At 41.7% G+C, this 22,572-nt stretch overlaps 1 protein-coding gene and 2 long non-coding RNA genes across 3 annotated transcripts in view; 1 reads left to right on the top strand and 2 right to left on the bottom strand.

Annotated features, from left to right (window-relative positions):
• Positions 1-417, bottom strand: part of LOC143749644 (uncharacterized) — a 55,855-nt gene extending 55,438 nt beyond the window's left edge. Inside the window, exon 1 of the mRNA XM_077242069.1 lies at positions 362-417. The gene's annotated coding sequence lies outside the window, so the exon portion shown is untranslated. The remainder of the gene's footprint in view (positions 1-361) is intronic.
• Positions 418-7,339: 6,922 nt separating this feature from the next.
• On the bottom strand, positions 7,340-10,211 carry LOC143749470 (uncharacterized). The gene is made up of 2 exons (XR_013206989.1): positions 9,651-10,211; positions 7,340-9,552 (listed from the first exon to the last, which is right to left on the bottom strand). It is a non-coding gene; the product is annotated as an uncharacterized LOC143749470 (long non-coding RNA).
• Positions 10,212-18,775: 8,564 nt separating this feature from the next.
• On the top strand, positions 18,776-20,105 carry LOC143749646 (uncharacterized). Its single transcript, XR_013207062.1, has 3 exons — positions 18,776-18,867; positions 19,092-19,826; positions 19,932-20,105. It is a non-coding gene; the product is annotated as an uncharacterized LOC143749646 (long non-coding RNA).
• The last annotated feature ends 2,467 nt before the right edge of the window (positions 20,106-22,572 follow it).

Raw genomic sequence — 22,572 nt, 5'->3', positions numbered from 1 at the left:
AAAAAAGCACGTCTTTAATAATAATATTATATATATATTTTACTGTGGCTCTTTTGGAAAAATGCATCAACCAAAAATGAAAAAATGGCTCATTGGACAAAAAAGGTTCCCGACCCCTGGTCTAAATAAGCGTCAGGTTGCGCTCCTTACTGGTCATTAAGGATAAAAAAACTGACCGTTTGTCAAATTTGAATGATGTAGAGATTTTTGCTGTATGATTCAGTTTAATTCAGCTCTTTAGGTCGTTTTCCTGAATGATTTAGTTAACAGAACTTTCCAATTGGTAACTGCAAACAAACAAACAAACAAACAAACAAACAAACAAACAAACAAACAAGTTTACAACAACAAAACAACTTACAGTTGTAAAGTTGAGTGAAAGATTCAAGTAGTTCGTTTGAAATCTTATCTTGATTCGCCTTATCTTGAGCGCGCCTGTCATTCAAAACGAAAGAAAGGAGAAGTCACGTGATCACGTGAGGAAGCAAGCGAGAGCCAATGAGCAGCGACATCAGCCAACATCAGCCAATCAGCTGTCGTGAGCGGCAATTTTTGAAATGGAAACTAACGAGTGCAAAATGCGGAAGTCCAAGGAATCGAAGCAGCTGATCTTGCAAAACGGTTGAACATGTGTTTCTGTATCGCATATGAAAGAGAAGGACATCGATTAAAAAAACACAACTATTTAATCACACCTTTCTCCTATAGCCTAATTAATAGAAATTAATCGCACCTAACATTTTTATATTATAATATTTTACATTTAATCCCCAAATTAAGGAAACAACAGAGGCAGTACATTTTAAAAATGTGTCTTTTTTATGAATAAAGGCCAGTGTCTCTGAAAATGACCCCAACAATTTTAGCCATTAATTATAGCCATTCTGCATTATAGTATAATTGAAAGCAATGCATTTTAACATTTATTAGGCTTTTAAAAATATAACAACTTTTAATTCAAGTGAACTTAAAACAATCTTCACATAAACCCATTATAATGTCACATTCAATCATATTCTAAACAATCAAATACTTTGTAATACTCAAAGAAGGGGCTACAATATATAGACTATTATTATGGCAATATCAACTGCTTTGTAATTTATTTATTTTTTTAAAAGTAGCCTACATTAAAGATCAAATCCAAACTGAATGATGACAACACAGAATAACGTACAATCACTAGACTAGTGATCATCAAATCCCTTTTAACAGTTTATTTCACAGACTTAGAGAAGTTTTCTACTTTTTTCCCACAAAACCTTTAGTATTAGCATTACAATGACTGAATTAAACATATAACAGTAATTAAAGGACATGCTATATCAGGTAATTGGGAATGTTGGACAATTTTTATATATAACAGCAATAGCTTTACAGTCCTTTTTTTTGCAGTACCTACTATCTTATATTAATGACCGTTAAAGCAAGACTATGTAAACAAAAAAAACACAGCCACTGTCCATCATGTTCTATAAGATCATCATGTTTGTAGCATGATCCAGGGGATTACCCATACAGAAATGTAATACATGTCAATATAAGTAAATTACATATATAGCCTAATGTCAGTATGTCTGCTGCCTATATGAGAATATATGCAAAATTCATATAAAACAGATAGGCATAATGTGAAACAATATAGCAAAAATGGCCGTTTTCATGTAAGTGCCATATATTTTCCCATATATGCACATAAATGTTAAATATATGTAGCTTAAAACGCATATATGTATATATGCATATATGTACTTATTTCAATGCATCAGTATCACATGCATATATATGTTTGCATACATTTATTAAATATGTGGAAAACAAATATGTATGTCACATATTTATACTTAATGTTGTCCATATATGCGAGAAACCAATACTATACTGTAATATATGCAGATATATGGTATCATATATGGATGAACTCAAATATTTTCTTCACATGTTTGGACACATAAATGTTCATATGTTGCAGGCATATATTGTGTTCTCAGATAAGTCAAAAATATATGTATAGATATACGTCATGCTATTTAAAATATGGCCATATATTACATTTTTGTATGGGTAAACATACAAAATATATTTCAGGCCCAGTGGAGTTGGTAACTAGTAATAAATGTGTAAAGTTTCATAAAATGGAAATACTCTATAAAGCAAGAAAAAACTACCTCAAATGTGTATTTAATGATTGGATTAACTGTTATCTGTGCTGTTGTCCAGTAACTCCAGTTGGAATTTTCACCTCAAAATGGCGGCCGTGCTACCGAACCGCCACCTAGTGGCTGTTCCCAAAAAAGCATCAGAGTTTCGCCTCTTGTTCTTCTATACTCTTTGCAGTGAGTAAAGGGAAAACAACTTGTTCTTCGTTTTATTATGTTGTCAGTATCAGCCAAACAACATGCAGCCTGGAGCGCCCTCCAGTGGCAACAGGCAAGAATGAATTAACCCAAAAACATCACAGTTCCCTGCCTCTAATCAAATGTTCATATATCCAAACTTATAGAAACAGAGGGAATTCAACTTAAAGTATGGCAATAACGTGAGCACTTTATAATGAAACTGAACACTATTGTTTTTATAGTGTTTTACTATTATAGTTGGTGTCACTTCAAATTAATGTTAACTCAGTTATGAGATATACAACACAAATCATGACATTCCATGCCGTATTCCCTTTTCCTTTTTGAACCACCCAAACCTTAAACACTTTATAAATTTAGCCTGTTTGGTTGTTTGTGGACCCGAACAGGAAAACCTCCAAACACTTTGAGTAGGTGTAGTGGATGATGCTGAGAGCTTTGTTTCTCCGTGGTCTGAAGGACACATATTTGTGACGAGTTCAGAGTTGATCTTAATTATTTTTCATTGTCACCATTTTTGAGATTCATACACAGATTCTTGATGTCATGGCCAAGGACATAAGGGTGAGAGACAGGGAGATTTTTGATTTTGCTGGCATGACAAGCAGGTCCTAGATTTCTCTTCTATTTGAGAGTCGATACTGGGCCACCAGATGTAGCTGCGTGCTAGCACTTTCATTTATACTACACCCGGGTGTCCAGCATGCAGATCCTCTAAGACTCTTTGTCTAAGGTTAGGTGGAACAATAACTTGCTGTCCCCACATTAAACAGTCCTGGATTAAAGAGAGTTCCCCTTTTCAGATGAGGAATGCTGTCAAGGCATTATCAGAGTCCTTGGTGGATGGAAACCGCCCTGAGGACACCATCTCCACCACACGAAAAAAGAATTGGGTCTGCCCTGGTTTCTTTGCGTATGTCTGCACTACACATCGGTAGAGCTTGTTAATGAGACAAGCATCCACTGAATCCTTTTTGTCCTTGTGCAACACAAGCAATGTCAAAGGTGATAATCCATCAGCATCTCTGTGGTCACTGGCACTTCTATACTGGATCGTGTAATTGTGTTATCTCGCGGCGGCCATGGATGCAGTGGCTTTACTAGGGCTGAGGAAGGTAGCAAATGGACGGTGGTCGGTCAATAAGGTATAATGGCGTCCGTAGAGGTAAGTATGAAATTTTCTGACTCCAGAAAATAATTTGTAGCGCTTCCCATTCTAACTGCGCATAGTTTTGCTCAGACTTGCTTAAAGTTCGAGATGCGAACGCTATCGGTCTTTGCTGACCGTCAGACATCGCATGGGAAAGCACAGCTCCTACCCCGTAGGGTGAAGCGTCACAAGCTAAGCGAATTGGGAGTCTTTCGTCATAGTTGGTGAGTACACTTGGAGTCAGCAACTGAGCTTTAGCCTCCTGGAAAGATTCCTTGACACCAGAGACCAGTTCCATTTAATGTCCTTATGCAACATTGCATTTAATGGGTGGAGAATTGTAGCCAGGTTTGGAACAAATCTGATGACCCCCCCATTCCCCTTGAACTGGACGACCACTTAAGACCGCTCCCCAGCCCGCCAGGGAGGCGTCTGTCGTTAACAATCTGCGACGACACGGCGCCCCTAGAGTGGGACCCAACGCAAGGAACCGGGGTCTGAGCCACGGAGATAGTGTACGAAGCCCACGGCGCGTCACCTTTATTTGCCTTTGACGATTGGCCCTTGGATGAAATCCCCTGGCTTTTAGCCACAACTGAAACGGTCTCATGTGCAACAGCCCCAAAGGAATCACCGTGGATGCTGAGGCCATGTAACCTAACACCTTTTGGTACGGATGAACAGTGTGTTCTTGGCCTAGCCTGACTTTGCTCATAATATGTCGAATGGCTCCGATTCGAGTGGGAGACAGTTGTGCCCGCATTGTGATCGAGTCCCAAACAACCCCGAGATAAGTCGTTATCTGGGCAGGAGAAAGAACACTTTTCTTGGTGTTGAGTCTCAACCCTAGAGAAAGTAGATGAGCTAACACGATGTCTCTGTGTTGAAGCGCTCTCTCTTGCGATTGTGCTAGTATTGACCAATCGTCGATGTAATTCAAAATGCGAATGCCCTGGAGTCGTAATGGAGCCAGAGCTGCATCCATGCATTTCGTGTATGTGCGGAGGGATAAGGCTAGGCCGAATGGAAGAACTTGAAATTGGTAAGCTTCGCCCCCGAAAGCGAACCTCAGGAACTTCCTGTGTTGTGGCAATATTTGTATGTGAAAATATGCGTCCTTCAGATCGATCGTGACGAACCAATCGTGATGTTGAATTTGTGACACGACCGTCTTTAAGGTTAACATTTTGAACTTGAGTGCTTTGACTGAACGGTTTAAGCCTCGAAGATCTAAGATTGGACGCATCCCCCCGCCTTCTTGGGAACTAGGAAGTATTTGCTGTAATAGCCCGACCTTCTCTCTGAAAAAGGAGCACGTTCTATGGCCTCTTTGCTCAGGAGAGTCTGTAAATTGGATTCTGTATCCTATTTGTACTGTGCTTAACACCCATGCAGAAATGCCTGGCAGAAGTTTCCACGCTGCCAGACTCTCTGTGAGTGGTATCAATTTTAAAACTTCCTCTTGAGGGGATGTTAGATGTTCCGTGCCCTGGATGACAGCAGGAAACAACGGAACATCTAACATTTCGCTGGAAACCGCTGCCCCCCGAAGCACCAAAGGTGGCGGGGATGGAGAGGTTTCGTGAGGGTAGCGGAATGGGGCGATTTTTGCTAACATACGCCCCATCCCGCGGGGGGACACCCCCACCAGACCGAGCGCCAGACCATCAGGACTTCCTCTACTTATTGATAAATGTCCCTGAGGTCTGGCCTGGGAGGTTGCTGAGCCTGACGAGCCTGTCTCCAGTTCTTAATAGGGGGAGCACGGCTCGCCACGCTCTGTTTTTTCGCCTCCCAAGCTTTTGAAGGACCAGGGAGAGATTTGGTGGCCGATGGCCCCTCTCCATGAGTGCCGCGAGGAAGGAATTGAACAAAAGCTTCCTCGTGTTTTTTAACGTCTCTGAATCTGCTGACGACTTTGTTGACCGAGTCGCCGAACAGACCAGAGGGCGAGACTGGGGAATCTAACAGGAATACCCGGTCTTTATCTTTAATCCCTGTTAGATTAAGCCACAGATGCCTCTCCGTGCTGACCAAAGCAGATATTGAACGACCGATGGCAGGGGCCGTTTGGGTAGTCGCACGAAGAGACAGATATGTGGCTCTCCGCAGCTCCGAGAAAGACTCCTCATCTATAGTGCTGCCTGCACTCAAATCCTTCAGCAGGTCAGCCTGCAGTGCAGCACCAGCCTGAGCTGAAGCTTGATAAGCTTTACCCACTAATGCGGATGTAATTTTACATGGTTTCGTGGGGAGGGTAGGTTTCTTAATGGAAGATGCCGAAGCAGGCGAGAGATAGCTCGCGAGCATCTCTTCTACCTTCGGCATCTCTGCATACCCCCGTGCCTTCGCTCCCACGATGGTCGAAAAAGTCGACGTCGAGGGTAGAAAGATATGGGAAGTATATGGTTTACTCCATGACTTAGACAGCTCGTCATGGAGGTCCTCGAAAAAAGGAAGAGACTTATGTTTTGGTCCCTCCCCCTTGCCACCGGACAGAAACCTATCCCCTAGCGTAGACCGTTTGGGGGTCTCTGGATCGCGTGGCCAGTCAAGCTGCAACCTGCAACGCTCAGAAGGCGGCCGCTCAAGGTCTTCAAAATCAATAGACAAGTCATCGTCCCCTGCGCGAGCCGAAGAAGCACCGGAGTGCGCTTCGGGATCGTGCGAGGGAGCGTGTGGATCTGGTGATGCAGCAAGCGAAAGGGACGGACCCGTCTCTTGCTCATCACACAAATCCATACGAGAGCCCCACGATGGTAATGTGGGTGCGGTCTGAAAATAGCTCAGACGAGCGTGCAGCATTTTCACTGTAAACATCTCACAATGCTCGCACTCAAGCAGTAATCGTGTGTATCCAGCTCAGACATGGGGTGGGAGCATGGAGGAACACAACGTTTATTCTGCTGTTGACTCATTTCTACTCTTTTTTTTGCTTTTTAAACTCTTTTAACAGGCTTTCAGAGAAAAAGATTGAGAAATGAGAATTTTCTGCACACTGCCAGTTGAAATCTAACTCCTAACAAAGATCTGAGACAGATAGTGAGAGAGATAGAGTTTGCCACACACATGCACAGAGTGATCTGAAGAAAACAGATCTTAATGACGCACCTGTGGCTTATCTATTTATAGCCTCGCGTCGCGGGTGCGCGCCGATGACGTCACCGGCTGAGGCTATATTACCTCGGGTCGATTCTATCGACGTGTTTGCACACTATATTCACAGCTGGTCACGATTAAAGACGTTCCCAATGCGCTAAGCAGCGCAGAATCGATTGTAGCTTTTGAAAGGGAACAAATACTAAACAAATTATATTTGCAAACTTATTTTTTTTTCATATCATCAATAACCATATATCAATATAATCAATTTCTATATGTTAGAAAATACATATATTAATACATGCACTACATATGAAGATGCATACAGAATTATACACAGTTAATATGTCTCCAACAAAGCGTGGCAGAGCTGCAAAAACTGATGTCACTGCTGTCAGATATGACAAAATTTAAAACGTTCCTTCATAACAATTAAGAAAAGTCACCGGTTTAATCACATCTGTGCTGTTCCAAAGGCATGTAAAAACACTTTATGTCTGCATTTCAGGCCATGCATTTAGCATGCGTTCCACCCCAACACCTTACGTCATTGCTAATGCCAGTGTTGCCAGATCTCACGAGACAAATAAGCAACCAGGCCTGTGAAAACAAGGCCAAAACAAGCGACATTTTTCTACGGAGCCGCCCTAGGTTCCGGGAAGAGAACTGTGTGCATCGGATTTTAAACTGTGGGTACAGATTGTCAATTTACATCCATGTAGACAGATTGGTAAACGCAGTTTTGTAAAACTGTACAGTTTATTTATTTTTCTCCCTCCTGAGCTTCAGGACATTGACCACAAGAGGGAGCTAAACCACCTTTTAACATTAGAAAACTGATGAGATATCAAATATAGACTGATGTACCAAGTACATTATATACACAGTAAACCTCTAATAATTTAAATCTGCACACACAAATAAATATCATCCTGAATTCACAAATACTTTATGTATTATTGCAGGGAGTGCAGAAGATCCAATTTTTAAATAACTATACGTTCTAGATCCAGACGTTCTTGGTGTCCCGCATTCAAACAAGAAAATAATAAAACCATATAAATAATAAAAACAAGCATAACAAAAACTTTTGTGAAATGAGAATGTAACTATCCTCTTGTTTAGTTGAGGAGAGTGTGCTGACCCAAAGAGGGCCAATCAAAGTCAAATGTCAAAGTGGCCACAGGACAGGTACAGAGTAGGCAGTTTTACTCTGTAGAACACGGCCTTGTACTGATGTCTTTGGGGAATTCTTCAGGTGTATCTTCATATCTCCACGGCTGTTTCCTTTATGTGTAGAGGCCAGGACTTGTGCTGCAGAAAGAAAAAGGTAAGATTTTCTAATGAGGGATACGGTCAAGTTATACTTCAGCTATAACACTAGAAGATGGATACCTAGGATTCCCTAAATCCCATTAAATATTACAGTAATTTGAGGATTATCATTCATTTTTATCATTCATCAAAAACAACTTTCCTTAAGCATCATATCCTGGCTCTAATAAAAAAAGATACAGTAACAGTGCTTAGGCATCGCAAGCAATGACAGAGAAAAGAGGGCAAGTTGTTTGAAAGTGTGGTCTCCACTGCTGTCTTTGTAATTGAGCACTTCAACCCAAAAGGCCTCTGCCTGGCTGTTGTCCTTGTTTGTCCATGAGAGATATGCAACAGCCTGATACTGTGTTTCAAGAGCTGCAAGATCACCAGAGTAGAGCTTCAGCATTGAGACTGAGCTGAGCTTGGGTTTTGTTTTGTACGGACTGAACACAGTCATAGATTTCCATACCTGGATGTTAGCTGGGAGTCTCTGTTGCACTTGTCTGCCCGCTCCCACCAAGAAGTCACGGCACCTGCTCTTCATATTTATCTCAGCCGTTCTCTCCATTCTTGCCTCATCCAATGCCATCATGAAGGTAACCCCCATAATTGACTGCACCCACAGGTAACAAAACACTGTTATGTTGATTACAAGCAGTTGTTCATCTGATGTGGGGATCATTCCAGGTCTCACCACTCTGGAGATGAGGGAGCGAAAGAAAAGCAGCAGACACTCCAACATTTTGAATGGATTGCCGCTGTCCTGCTGGAACAGTTGGGCCGGCCCTGGCCAATTTGCTGCCCTAGGCAAGATATTACCTGGTGCCCCATGCATCACAGCCCATTTCGCCCTGTCAATGTGTTCATGATTATTTATCCTATATATGTGTCACTGATGTTAAGGCCAAGGGTTATTTACCACACTCCGGAGGAGCAGACACCAGAGGCAGACAACCAAGGTAAGTTTAAAAGGTAAGTTTTTATTAAAAAAAGGGATAAAAGTCACCCTGGCCAGGGGCAGGGACGTTCGAGGCTGTGTCTTTGGTACGATACGGGGAGGGGAGTGCTGGTAGGTACTCTTCCGTTCTTCAAGTATGTATATCCCTCTCCTGGTGGCTCATGGGACGGGCAATGGCTCTTCTCGTCGTCAGACTCGTTGAATAAGCTTGTGGGACAGACAGGGACTTCTCTCGTCGGCAGACTCGTTGAATAAGCTCGTGGAACAGGCAGTGGCTCCTCTCGTCGTCAGACTCGTTGCATAAGTTCGTGGGACAGACAGTTGCTTCCCTGGTCGTCAGACTCGTTGCATAAGCTCGTGGGACAGACAGTTGCGTCCCTCGTCGTCAGGCTCGTTGCATAAGTTCGTGGGACAGACAGGGACTTCTCTCGTCGGCAGACTCGTTGCATAAGCTCGTGGGACAGACAGTGGCTCCAAAGACAGAAACGGGGTACTGTACCAGCCTTCGCTCTCGTTCTGGGTGGGTTAGAACGGCGCCGTTGGGAGAAATAGGGAGGCTGGACCTTCTTTGGCGTGGGGTACAGTGCTCGTGAACGGTGGCAATAGAGGTACGTTGAGCTGTTCTCCTCTGCACCACACACACAATCCCAGAGACCTGGACACAGCTGAGGGGACAGATCAATTCGAAAGAATCTTCAAAGTTACACTGCTGTTTCAATTTCATCCGTCAGAAACTCAGAGAAACACAGTTGTTTGATCTCACCGCACTCGTGCATAAATCACTCTTGTAAATCTCCACACGTGTTTAGTTCACTCTTTCAGACACTGCAAACTCACTCTATCTTCACAACGATTAATCAACTCGTTTCACTTTCCTTCATAGGATGGATGAACCAAAGAATAGTGGACTCAGAAGATGAACATGGATTCAGCGATCTTCCCAGCCGCTACTGTTACTGTCAACAGGATAACACACACTGCCCACAAACACAGGTTAGTCGTACACTGGTGATCGCAATCTTCCCATGTGTCTTTCTCCAAAAGGTGAATCATAAAAGAGGTGCACTTAACTTTTCCTCTGTGAATCACGTGAATCCTGCAGCGGGTTTCCACTCTCTTTTCTGCCAGTCACTCTCCTTCCTCTGTGAAGTTTTCTCACTTACAACGTTGCGTTGCTGTTCGTGGTTTCTTTAAAAAGACTCACTTAATGAGCATGTCGCGGGGGACTCAACATAGAACACCGATCAGGTCTTAAACCTCTGCTTTCTGCACTTGTCACCGCTCACTACCGCTGCTACAATCCACTCGAGCACTCCTGTAGTGCTTTCCTACTGCCAGAGCATTTCTTCATACCCTTCTGTTCTTCAAGTCTCTCTCTTTGTACTCCTTTCTCCCAGGCATGTGGTTCAATGAAGCGCTAATCATTGGCTTCAGCTGGTAAACCCAGAGCTGGCCCGGTGTTACACCGGCATTTCTTCCCCCTAGAAACGAGTCAACAATTGTTTGGTTCCTGGGTTGTTCACCCGGTGACATATGTATATATATATATATATATATATATATATATATATATATATATATATATATATATACTGTATATACACACACACATTACAGCCTAAACACAAATAGTAAGAGTATTACACCTACGATTCAAGTCGAATCCCATTTATCTTTATAGCGCTTTTTACAAGATAGATTATTTCAAGGCAGATTTACAGCTTTACAGTTTTGTTGCGTTTATTATTTTGTTCAGTATATATAGTAATATAAATCGATAAAACAGTGATGTCATCGTCCAAATGTCATTCATGCACAAACTATTCATTGAGCGCTAGCAAAAGTAAAAGCAATCTTCCACTAAACTATGGCACGTTTCATGTTTTCACCATGAATGAAACTGCGAAATGTCTTCTTTAATGTTAATTTCACATAAAACGTTGCTACTTTTAATAAACCTGTAGCCTTTATAAATATCATTAATAATTTTGTCAAATAAATTAAAAAAATGCCATATATCCCCCTTAAAACTGCACAACTGTAGAGTAAAACATTAATTAATAAAAGTGATAGTGAATGCGTCTAAAAAAACTGACGTGATTGTTACAAATCACACTGTCTGGGGCCTCTGGAGAACTAAGAACAACTGTTAGCTTAAAGTTTAAGGTAAAAATAACTGCCATTAAATTATATATCTTACTACTATATAGAAAAAAGAGGCCGCACTTTGCATAGACAGTTTATTTTACACAAACGCGTTTCGGCGTGTGCCTTCTTCAGTGTGCAAAGAATCATACTTTACCCAATCTTATATACCCACACCAGTTGACACCCATAATCACATCAACCAATAATTTTAAGATGATGCACATGTTACCAATGTTTCAATGAATCCATTAATGAAAGACAAGGACACATATTTGATACAGCATAATACTCGTAATATGTTTACAGGTAACAGCTTAAAGACAGGTCCTCATTCATTCCATTGGGGATACATGTGTTTAAATTAAAAATGTACCAAGCCTCCCTTTGAAGGAGGCGGTTCTCACAGTCTCCCCCTCTTGAAAGCCGACCGACACACTCCAGACCCATAAATTTGAGCATATTGGCATTGTGTCCCTCAGAGTTAAAATGTCTTGCGACCAATGATTTCTCATCATTCTTTCTAATAGCACACTTATGCTCAAAAATTCGGGTCTTCAGTTGTCGCTGGGGATGCGCAGGAAGGTGCGAGCGCACTAATCGATCTCTCAGGCTAGGTGCTCGTTTATAGCAAGTCTGCTAGCCTGAGCACCTAGCCTGAGAGATCGATTAGTGTGCTCGCACCTTCCTGCGCATCCCCAGTCGTCTTTCCCCTTCAAAATTCCTCACGGTAATTTTAAGTGCTTGAACTGTGCGGCATGTAATTTTATGCTGACAGACAATATGTTGACACATCCAAAAACAGGCAGAACTTATAAAGTTAAGGGTAGAATCACATGTCTTTCCACCTTTATTGTTTATTTATTGACGTGTCCCTGTGGGCTCTTTTATGTGGGCAAAACGAAGCAACAACTGAAGACCCGAATTCTTGAGCATAAGTGTGCTATTAGAAAGAATGATGAGAAATCATCGGTCGCAAGACATTTTAACTCTGAGGGACATAATGCCAATATGCTCAAATTTATGGGTCTGGAGTGTGTCTCACTGATGTGAGAGCTAGCACGTTTGCCTACACTGATAAAGACTCTGAACAAATCATTTTTCCCATATCAACGATTGAAACGCCGACCGAGACTTGGGAGACACAATTTAATCAACTGGAGAATTTACGTAAGAAAGAAACAAGAGCACTGCTTCATGGTCGCGTACTCTCCCAATACTGGAGGAATAAACGCATACCCAGAGGATTACGCATTATGAAGGAACCAACACTGGGCCGTGATGATCTGGAGTTTTGCAAGAAATGGTGCGATATCCTTAATAAGTGTTCTCTCGATTTGATGTTGTTAATAGTCGACAATCAAAACAAGAAACTTGCTACAATCAAACAAGAGATTACAGATCTAGAGGCGCAGCTGGCGACAAAATTCTCCTCTACGCAACTTAAAGAACTTCTACAGAAATGTGACGCGCAGATAAGTGCATACAAAACGGAGACGCAACATAAAAAAATGGAGAAGTATCGCAGAGACACTATGGATTATCGCAACAACAATGTCTACCCTTGGCTTCGGGAAAACTACGGGCTGGGAGGCAGGCCAAATCAAAGACAAAGACAACGCAATGCCGTGAGTAGTGCCTCATCTGGAGACTTGAGCACTGACACCGACTCGTCTTCCACCAGACATTTTTTACGCTCCAACACCGGACCTCATCCAGGCTCTTTTCGAGGGACACAGGGCGGTACCACAAAACGCGGAGGGGGAGGAAGAAGCGCAAGAGGGCAGAGATAACCGACAGTGTCATCAATATCTCAACTAAACAGCTAAGTCAAGACCAACTCTCTGTCTTATCCAAATGTCTTTCATTTGTACCCGTAAAGGGAAATGACCCGTTTGTGACTAAAAAAGAAATGTTTAAGTTCTTTAGGTCTATTCGTCTCAAGGCTTTCTATTCAAAAGGGATTGTAAGACAATATATGAATACGAATATTTCTCCTGAGCAACCTTCTCCCCCTGTATCTGAAAAGACTCTGTTTAAACCTAAGAGTACTTTTCTCCCTTTCATGAACAATTCATCAGTGGAAACATTCTGCCGGCTGGTAGAGCAAGACGTGTTTTCCTGTTTTAAGCCTGATGACTATTTTATTAGACACAATTTGTTATCTTCCGAGAAAGAAGCATTACATACATTGATGGCTGATGATGATATAATTATTAAACCTGCAGACAAGGGAGGCATCATTGTTGTTCAGGACAGGTCTGCTTATGTACAAGAAATAGAGAGACAACTTAGTGACGTTAACTTTTATGCTCGCTTACAATGTGATCCCACTATGAAGTTTAGTGAAGAGATAAAAACTATATTGAAGAGGGCTGTATCTAACGCAATAATTAATGAAAAAGAATACGGGTTTCTGTTACGAACTAACCCATTGAGACCAGTGTTTTATACGTTGCCAAAAATTCATAAAAGGCTGGACGTCCAATTGTTTCTGGGAATCAATCCGTAACTGAGCCGCTGTCTAAATTTGTTGACCATCACATAAAGGGTTTAGTGTATGACTTGCCTTCTTTTCTAAAAGATACCACTGACTTCCTGATGAAATTGTCATGTATTGGGGAGATGTGTACAACTGATCTATTGTGCTCTATGGATGTGACCAGCTTATATACCAATATCCCGCATGATGCAGGGTTAGCGGCCTTAGAGTATTACTTGCAGATAAATCGAGCTCCACATATTGAGTTTTTGTTGTCATTGGCTAAAGAAGTTCTTACAAAAAATTATTTTATGTTTCAAAAAAAAAAAATTCTACAAACTCAAGGCACTGCCTAACTATGCTAATCTCTTTATGGGCAAATTTGAACAGGACTTTATCTACAACTCTAATCCTTTTAATCAGTACCTAAAAGTGTGGTATAGATATATAGACGACATATTCTTTGTGTGGTCGGGCCCGGAACACGAACTAAGTGTTTTCCATGATTATGTAAATTCTAGATCGCCTTCGATTAAATTTACACTAAACTATGATTGTAAGACTCTGCCTTTTTTGGATGTTCTAGTGAAAAAGTTAGACAACACGATACACACTGAAATTTATCGAAAAGAGACGGATCGTAACTCTTTTTTACACTACCAGAGTTTCCATCCACCCTCTCTTAAACGTAGTCTACCTTATAGTCAACTGCTTAGAGTGCGCCGCATTTGTAGTTGTGATGAGGATTTTGAGCGACAAGCGGGGGAGTTGTGCCAAAGATTCATTTATAGGGGTTATACACACAATTTAGTGCGTGACTGTGTAGAGCGCGCGCGCAGTTTACAATGCGCTGACTTGATGACCAAACGTACTGATCAGGTAAAATCAAACAACACTCCAGTTACCTTTGTATCGACTTATGGTCATATCTCAAAGAGTTTAAAGAACATCGTGCAACGTCATTGGCACATTCTAAGTAGCGACCCTCACATAGGACACACGTTCCAAGATCTACCGTGTACTTGCTATAAACGAGCACCTAGCCTGAGAGATCGATTAGTGCGCTCGCACCTTCCTGCGTATCCCCAGTCGTCTTTCCCCTTCAAAATTCCTCGCGGTAATTTTAAGTGCTTGCACTGTGCGGCATGTAATTTTATGCTGACAGACAATATGTTGACACATATTAGTGTCGGTCGGCTTTCAAGAGGGGGAGACCGTGAGAACCGCCTCCTTCAAAGGGAGGCTTGGTACATTTTTAATTTAAACACATGTATCCCCAATGGAATGAATGAGGACCTGTCTTTAAGCTGTTTCCTGTAAACGTATTACGAGTATTATGCTGTATCAAATATGTGTCCTTGTCTTTCATTAATGGATTCATTGAAACATTGGTAATATGTGCATCATCTTAAAATTATTGGTTGATGTGATTATGGGTGTCAACTGGTGTGGGTATATAAGATTGGGTAAAGTATGATTCTTTGCACACTGAAGAAGGCACACGCCGAAACGCGTTTGTGTAAAATAAACTGTCTATGCAAAGTGCGGCCTCTTTTTTCTATATATGAACTCTACTCATTAGGCCAGCACTCTTAAAATTTAAGTGTAATTATTGAGTGAAGCCTGCTCCATCATCCATTCATATCTTACTAATATGCAATTAGATAAACTGTTCATTCATTACATTACCTCTGTCTTTATCCCCTTTTATTCTCGTCTCTTCCGTTTGGCACTGCATCTATTGCAGACTATAATCAAAAATATGTTATGTAAATTTGGCCATCCGTCACAATCAGGTAACTTGCACCATGTCTAGACCTGGCGCGAGCTGCCAGGCCCGTTTCTACGGGGTGCTTGAGTGTGTTAAGTGAACTCAAACGAAAGAAATGCTGTCTACATTGGATGCAGCGAGGGGCGACGCTACACATCAAATTACCAACAGTAAACTGATCGCGCGCGCTCTGTTTCTGACGCACTTCAAGCACTCGCTGGGCGGGGGAAGATTGATGCGCCGGACCGGAGTCGGGGGACTTAGTTAAGTTATTGTGGAGTTTTTTTGCTTTATTTTGTAGTATTTTGAATGAATGTTTTTAAAATAGTATTAGTAAAAAAATAAAAAAATAAAAATTCACTCGTTCACTCATTTTGGTGCCCCTATTGAGTGGCGCCCCTAGCATTTGCCTATTAGCATAGGATTTCAGCATCATAACATCTCTGGTGGTCTTTGGTTAGCTGAAAGAGAAGCTTCAGTTCATCCCACTGATTGAGTATGCGCAACCAGCAATCATGGATGGACATCTGTACAAGCATCAAAGGGAATTCACCAGGATTGATGAGGCTGTAGATCTTTGCATACTCACGGCGGCAAAGAGCACTGTGGGAAAACCAGTTGTGAGAATGAGAGACCAAGTATTCAAGGTTGCGTGGGAGGGTCTCCACTGCACTTTTTGATGTCCAGTCCAATACTCTGTAGAAAACGGGTCAGAGTGGAGGCAATAGCCTCTGCTGTTTCACCCTCCAAGTTTATCAAACCCAAAAATGTGGACACAACTTTGTTCAGTGTCATACTGAAGTAGCGGATTACCACACACAGTTGCATGACAGATGATACGTCTGTGCTTTCATCAATAACAAGGGAGTATTCAGCACCTCCAATATCCCTCTGAAGTTCTGTGAGAATTTTGTCTGGTGCATTTTGATGTCTTTGTCACAAGTTGAGCAAATTAACTCCCCAAGGTGATCACCTGCTTTAATGGATGTGTGACAAGCTACATAGGTGGCTACCTTCAGCTCAGCTCTCTGTCTTGACTCATTCTGTTAGGAGACCGTGAACCCAATATCCATAAGCCTCGTTGAGGAGAACGGGGCTGCATTTCTTTATGTTTTTCTGTGCTAGCATGTTGTATTAGGTCCGCATGGTGTGCACATATTTCACACTTACATACTCTGCACAGTGCTTTTGAGTTGTCCCCCACGGCAGGTTGAATCCATTCTTTTACTCCTTTCTCTTTCTCCCAGTCTTTGTTATATTTCTTCCTGTATTTCGTCCACTTTGTCCCAGGCATTTGTTCCTCCAAAAACTGTCCTACAGTCACCATCAGTCGCGACTCGCGCGTATTGTCATTTAAGCGTCACTGACATTTTCCTAACCAGAAAAAAAAACAGATTGTCCTGCTCTGCCTCTGATTGGCTTGTACTCGTTGCCATGTGGGTGGGAAAAAAACTCTGCTGTCTCCTGTGTGTATGGGAAAAGGGGAGGGACAGAGGGAACAGGCAAGACAAACGTCTCCTATGTTTAAATAACATATAGAAAATATCTGCTTGACAACTTATTATGGAGCTGGGAACAAGCCCAAATAAGCAACTACACTTTAGAAACAAGCCCCCCAAAAAAACGCAACCCGCGACTACCAATATTTGTAAGCACCTTTACAGAAAAACAAGCCCAAAGTCGCTTAGAATAAGCAGACTTGGCAACACTGGCTAATGCCCTATCTTTATTAGACGCCCCAAAATTCAAATGCAATCAAAAGGCCGCCAAATTACGCGCATTCAGAGACCAACGGATGAAGAATGTTCGCCCTTGTCGAGTGGAAAGAAGAAACTGATAATCAACATCACACATAAAAAACTTCAATATTAAAGGGCACCTATTATGCAAAATTCACTTTTACATGGTGTTTGAACATAAATGTGTGTTGGCAGTGTGTGAGCAAAACCAACCTAGAATGATAAAAATCCACCCAGTGTTTATTTTTCAATCTCAATAAATCATAAGCACTGTCTCAGAACGAGCTGTTCTAAGATTCGGCTCAATGAGACGTAGAATTGCGCAAGCCCCACCGACGTGGTTTGATTGACACTGTGGTTTTGGCATAGACCCCGCCCTCGGTGATCTGTACGCCATCCTCCATTGTTTCAACGACAGCCGGTGTTCTGACGATTTGTGCTGCCTTATCGAAAATGTCTCCTAAGAAACATAAGTGTTCTGTTGTGGGATGTAATAATGTTCATAGTAGTTTTCACTTACTTCCGACATCAGAGCCACTGAAAACGCAGTGGATGGATTTTATTTAGGAAGGAAAGGCGCCACTTAAACTCCCAAAATACGTTTAACGTTATGTTTGCGCAAATCATTTCCTGACAGACTGTTTTGTGAACGAGGGTCAATTCAAAGCAGGTCTTGCTTCAAAGTTAATCCTCAAGTGTGGATCATTGCCTACTGTTCGCGATCCAACGTCACCTCCAGTAGAAGTAAGTGTATTTTATGATTTTTGAGCAAATAGTAATTTCAGTCGATGTCAGCCAATTCAACAACAAATGCGTCTAAAGTTGTTGTCGTCGTCGTAGGAGGTCTGTAATAATTTAAACATTGTTTGTATAGTGTGTAACCACACGTTTATAAATATATTTTTTAAAGATATTATATTAAAAACTGTGCATGTTTTCTGTAAAGACAAGACATCAAAATTGCTATGTTTCATCCGTCTTGTAACCTTCCATACAACAAATAGCGTCAGACAGTTTAATGTCACGTATTATTTTTTGCAACAATTACAAATGTAAATAAATTAATACCTGTTCTATCTCCCTGCAGCATATATTTTCTTGTTCTGTAGCCATCTTCTCACATTTGCCACATAAGCAACTGTACGACAAGTAATGTAAACATGACGCAACAGGTCCCTCGCATAAATGTAATTTTGTTTGTACGTAGCAAACGTTATCACAGTATTTGTGTTTGTGGTTCCAAAAAATTGCGCCAACGTTATCACAGTTTGTGTGTGTCTGTGTGTGTGTTGCACATCCATAATTGCAAAGGGGATGCGATTACAACTCTATAAGTACATAAATGTATCAAATAACCATTCCGAGACGTCCTGGTCAATTCTCATTTGTGTTTCTTCTGCCGGAGTCTCTTCATCATCTGGGTCTGATTCCGGTTCAAACATGTACGGCTGAATACCATACAAAACAGCGGGTCTCTCACTCACTCTCAGCCATTCTGCTTCTACCGACTGTTTATTTCCATGGGTATGCAAGTTACGCCCTCATCTAAAGGCCTGGCGGGGATATGCAGCTCATTTACATTTAAGGTGGTACACACAAAAACAGCTATTTTTAAAACAGGCCCCAAAAATGACATTTTCAAATGTTTATAATAAATGAATTGTGGGGTATTTTGTGCTGAAACTTCACAAATACATTCTGGGGACACCAGAGACCAATATTACATCTTGTAATGATTTCTTAGACGGAATTGACAGATCTGTAGGCTATATTTAAGTGAATGGGGAGGTGGACTGAAGAAACAACCTAAAGGCGGATGGCCGTACGAGGCAACTGTGCAGAAGTTGCAGGTAAGTTCATTTCTGAACTTTTATTATAATTCACACATTGATATTGCACAGAGAATAAAAAATTAAAATAATCACTGAATTGCATGAGCTATTTACAAGCTACTGATCATATCGAAGCTAGTACAGATCAGATAATTGAGCAAAAATTCAGTGTTTAACTGTTACATTTTTTTTTTATTTTTTTTTATCGTTACTATTAATACTGCTTTAGAGACAGTCCACCCTAGAAAAACTAATGAGGACACAACATCAGTCCAGTCCAAAACTTCTGAGCAAATGAAAATGCAGGCCAAACCCTAGGCTTGTTGAAGAGGAGACCAGTAATGACGGACCTTATAGCCCCAAAAGCTCACAAGATTATTTTTTTTACTGAGATCTAAAACTAGCATCTGCATTGCAAATGTAAAAAATTATTGGCTGCCCACTATAAAGTTGTTGCTTCAGGATAAAATAAAACAAAATCATTATTACTTATAACTTTGCAAATTAATTACTAAATTTAGAAATTAAATACTTTAAATACTTAAAATGAATCATCCAAAGTTAGGAGTACCTAATAATCTACAACTTTCCCTAGATCTTGACAGGATTAGTCATTTTTCACAGCCAAGTACACGCAGTATGTCAGAGTTGTTTATGTTGCTTTGCCTGTTTTTACTTATGGTAAAGCTTATATACAAGTCTATATCTGTTTATCTGTTTTAATGCCATCAGCTAATCCACTCTGCTATTATTTCCAAGCTTACTGTTTTGGGCAAGCTGATCTTCATTTTCTGCTAAAGAAATTGAAAATACTTATACCGAAAATCAAATTTTTTCTTTTTACTGTTTTGCTTCCTAGAAATGCCAAAACTCCTTAGTACAATAGGGGCAAGCTGGGAAGATGTCTTGAAGCGAAGGAGAAGAGCTCACAGGAACAACAGGCATCAGCTTCCAGCCTACAGGAAACTGAGTATGCTGTTTTTCCAAACCTCTACTGTAGTACAGCAAGATACGACAGTAAAGACTTATTAAAAACAAATTCAAATGCCAATAAAACAATTAGTCTTTTTTACAGATGCAGTGATCCAGAAATTTCCTGGAACCACCAGGGGCCAACTAGGGGTAGCTATTATTCAAAAGGTCACTGAGCTGCGGTCATCCAAAAAGTCTCAACAAACTTAAAAAATGAACAGGCGGTATCATATACCTGTTGGTAGATTTTCCTTTTCTGTTTTTTTTTTATGTTTTGTTGTAAAGATTTCCATTACACGAGAGTAGATGTTAAAACTTCATGCTGATTTGTACTCGGCTTTCGCCAAGATAATCACCAACTAAGACGTAGCTTTACAGTAACCTATGCTTCTCCATCCATTTACGCTTCTTTCCATCTGGTGACGTGAATCTTCTGTATGGTGTTAATACAGTGTATTGCGCGTCAGCACACACAACGGCTGCAACCACAGTGCTGTCCCCCCATAACAACCCTCTGGATTGAGCGGAGTAGGGAACATCTCTAGGGTCTTCAAGTGGGCACCTTCCGTCCTCAGTGTTTCGTCGACTAGCCCACGACACCTCAAGAGGGCTCGACAGTGACTCTGGCGTCCCAGAGTCACCCCCCTCCGTCCCCCACTCAACTCAGCCCAGGTTACTGACCTCTACTTCCCTCTTGCTGCTGAAACCTAACCACAATCTCACAATCTCTCCGCAACCCAACCATACGCGCCAACCCATTTGACTAAGGCTGTCGAGCCCCACTGGTGCGTTAATATGCAGTTTCAGTGGCAACGGTTCCGTATGGCATACCACCTACCGCAAAACACAATATCTGCCCAACCACCCGTCATTCACGCAATATACACAGGAACGTAACGACTGTAAATACTATACAACCTCTACAAATAAACCAACAGTGCTGCTGAGACCTAACCACAATCTCACAATCTCTCCGCAACCCAACCATACGCGCCAACCCGTTTGACTAAGGCTGTCAAGCCCCACTGGTGCGTTAATATGCAGTTTCAGTGGCAACGGTTCCGTATGGCATACCACCTACCGCAAATCACAATATCTGCCCAACCACCCGTCATTCACGCAATATACAGAGGAACGTAATGACTGTAAATACTATACAACCTCTACAAATAAACCAACAGTGCTGCTGAGACCTAACCCCAATCTCACAATCTCTCTGCAACCCAACCATACGCGCCAACCCGTTTGACTAAGCCTGTCGAGCCCCACTGGTGCGTTAATATGCAGTTTCAGTGGCAACGGTTCCGTATGGCATACCACCTACCGCAAAACACAATATCTGCCCAACTTCCCGTCATTCACGCAATATACACAGGAACATAATGACTGTAAATACAATACAACCTATACAAATAAACCAACACCCTTCAAGTTTTCAAGAATTCTACGAAACCGTAGCATGGCGGCCTGTACTCAGCCAGCTAGAATCTTTCCGTCTCAACCACAGCCAGTTGCTGCTCCTTTCTGCTGCTTCAGATAAGTTCTTTACTGTGCGACGCAACTCTTGACCACTGAATCCGACGTCTCTGAGGAACCGGGTTGTAGAGTGTGCCACAAAACCTCGACAACCCACTTCCACTGGATAAACCTGGACTCTCCATCCTCGCTGTTCTGCTTCAGTGGCCAGATGAGCATACCGCAATTTCTTCCTCTCATATGCCTCATCTACCACATCCTCCCATGGCACTGTTAACTCTATCAGTTGAACAATGCGTGCTGATCCAGACCACAAAACAATATCTGGTCGTAGGTTAGTGGTGGCAATCTCAGGTGGAAAAATAAGCCGTTGATCAAGATCAGCCAGCATCTTCCAGTCCCTAGCAGCTTCGAGTTGTCCTGGGCGAGAATTGGTGTTAGCACCTTTTCTTGGTGGTTGCTCGCCTGGGCGGAGGAATATTGTCTTCTGCGTGTAATGTTTTGCTAGAACAGGCGGCAACTTATTGGTCATACTACGCTTGCCTTCCAATGCTAAAGCCAAACATCGCAATACTTGGTCATGGCGCCAAGTACACCGACCTTGGCTAAGAGCCACCTTACATCCTGTCAAATTGTGCCTTAATGTGGCAGGTGATGAACACAAAGGACAAGAGGGGATCCTCTCCTACCCAGAGGTTTAGGTTCTGCGGTGATGGGAGAACATCATATGTTCTAGAGCATGTAGAGCATTACAATAATCTAGCCTTGAGGTCATGAACGCATGAACTAATTGTTCCGCATTTGTCAATGAGAGCATATGACGTAATTTAGATATATTTTTAAGATGGAAAAATGCGCTTTTACAGATACTAGACACGTGACTTTCAAATGAGAGATTGGTATAAAAGAGCACACCCAGGTTCCTAACTGACGACGAAGACTTAACAGAGCAGCCATCAAGTGTTAAACAGTATTCTAGGTTATTACGTGTGGAAGTTTTTTGTCCAATAATTAGAATCTCTGTTTTTTCAGAATTTAGTAGAAGGAAATTACTAGTCATCCAGTTTTTTATATCAGCTATGCATTCCGTTAATTTTGTGAATTGGTAAGTTTCGTTAGGTTTTGAGGAAATATAGAGCTGAGAATCATCAGCATAACAGTGAAAACTAATTCCATGTTTCCTAATTATATCTCCTGACGGTAGCATGTACAGAGTGAACAGCAGCGGTCCTAGTACTGAGCCTTGTGGTACGCCATACTGAACTTGT

The sequence above is a fragment of the Siphateles boraxobius genome, unplaced genomic scaffold (assembly GCF_051911475.1).
Source record: "Siphateles boraxobius isolate OS27281-9 unplaced genomic scaffold, OSU_SipBor_1 25, whole genome shotgun sequence".
NCBI classification, from domain to species: domain Eukaryota; kingdom Metazoa; phylum Chordata; class Actinopteri; order Cypriniformes; family Leuciscidae; genus Siphateles; species Siphateles boraxobius.
The sequence above is the reverse complement of the archived record's forward strand: the minus strand, read 5'-3'. Positions and strand labels throughout refer to the sequence as shown.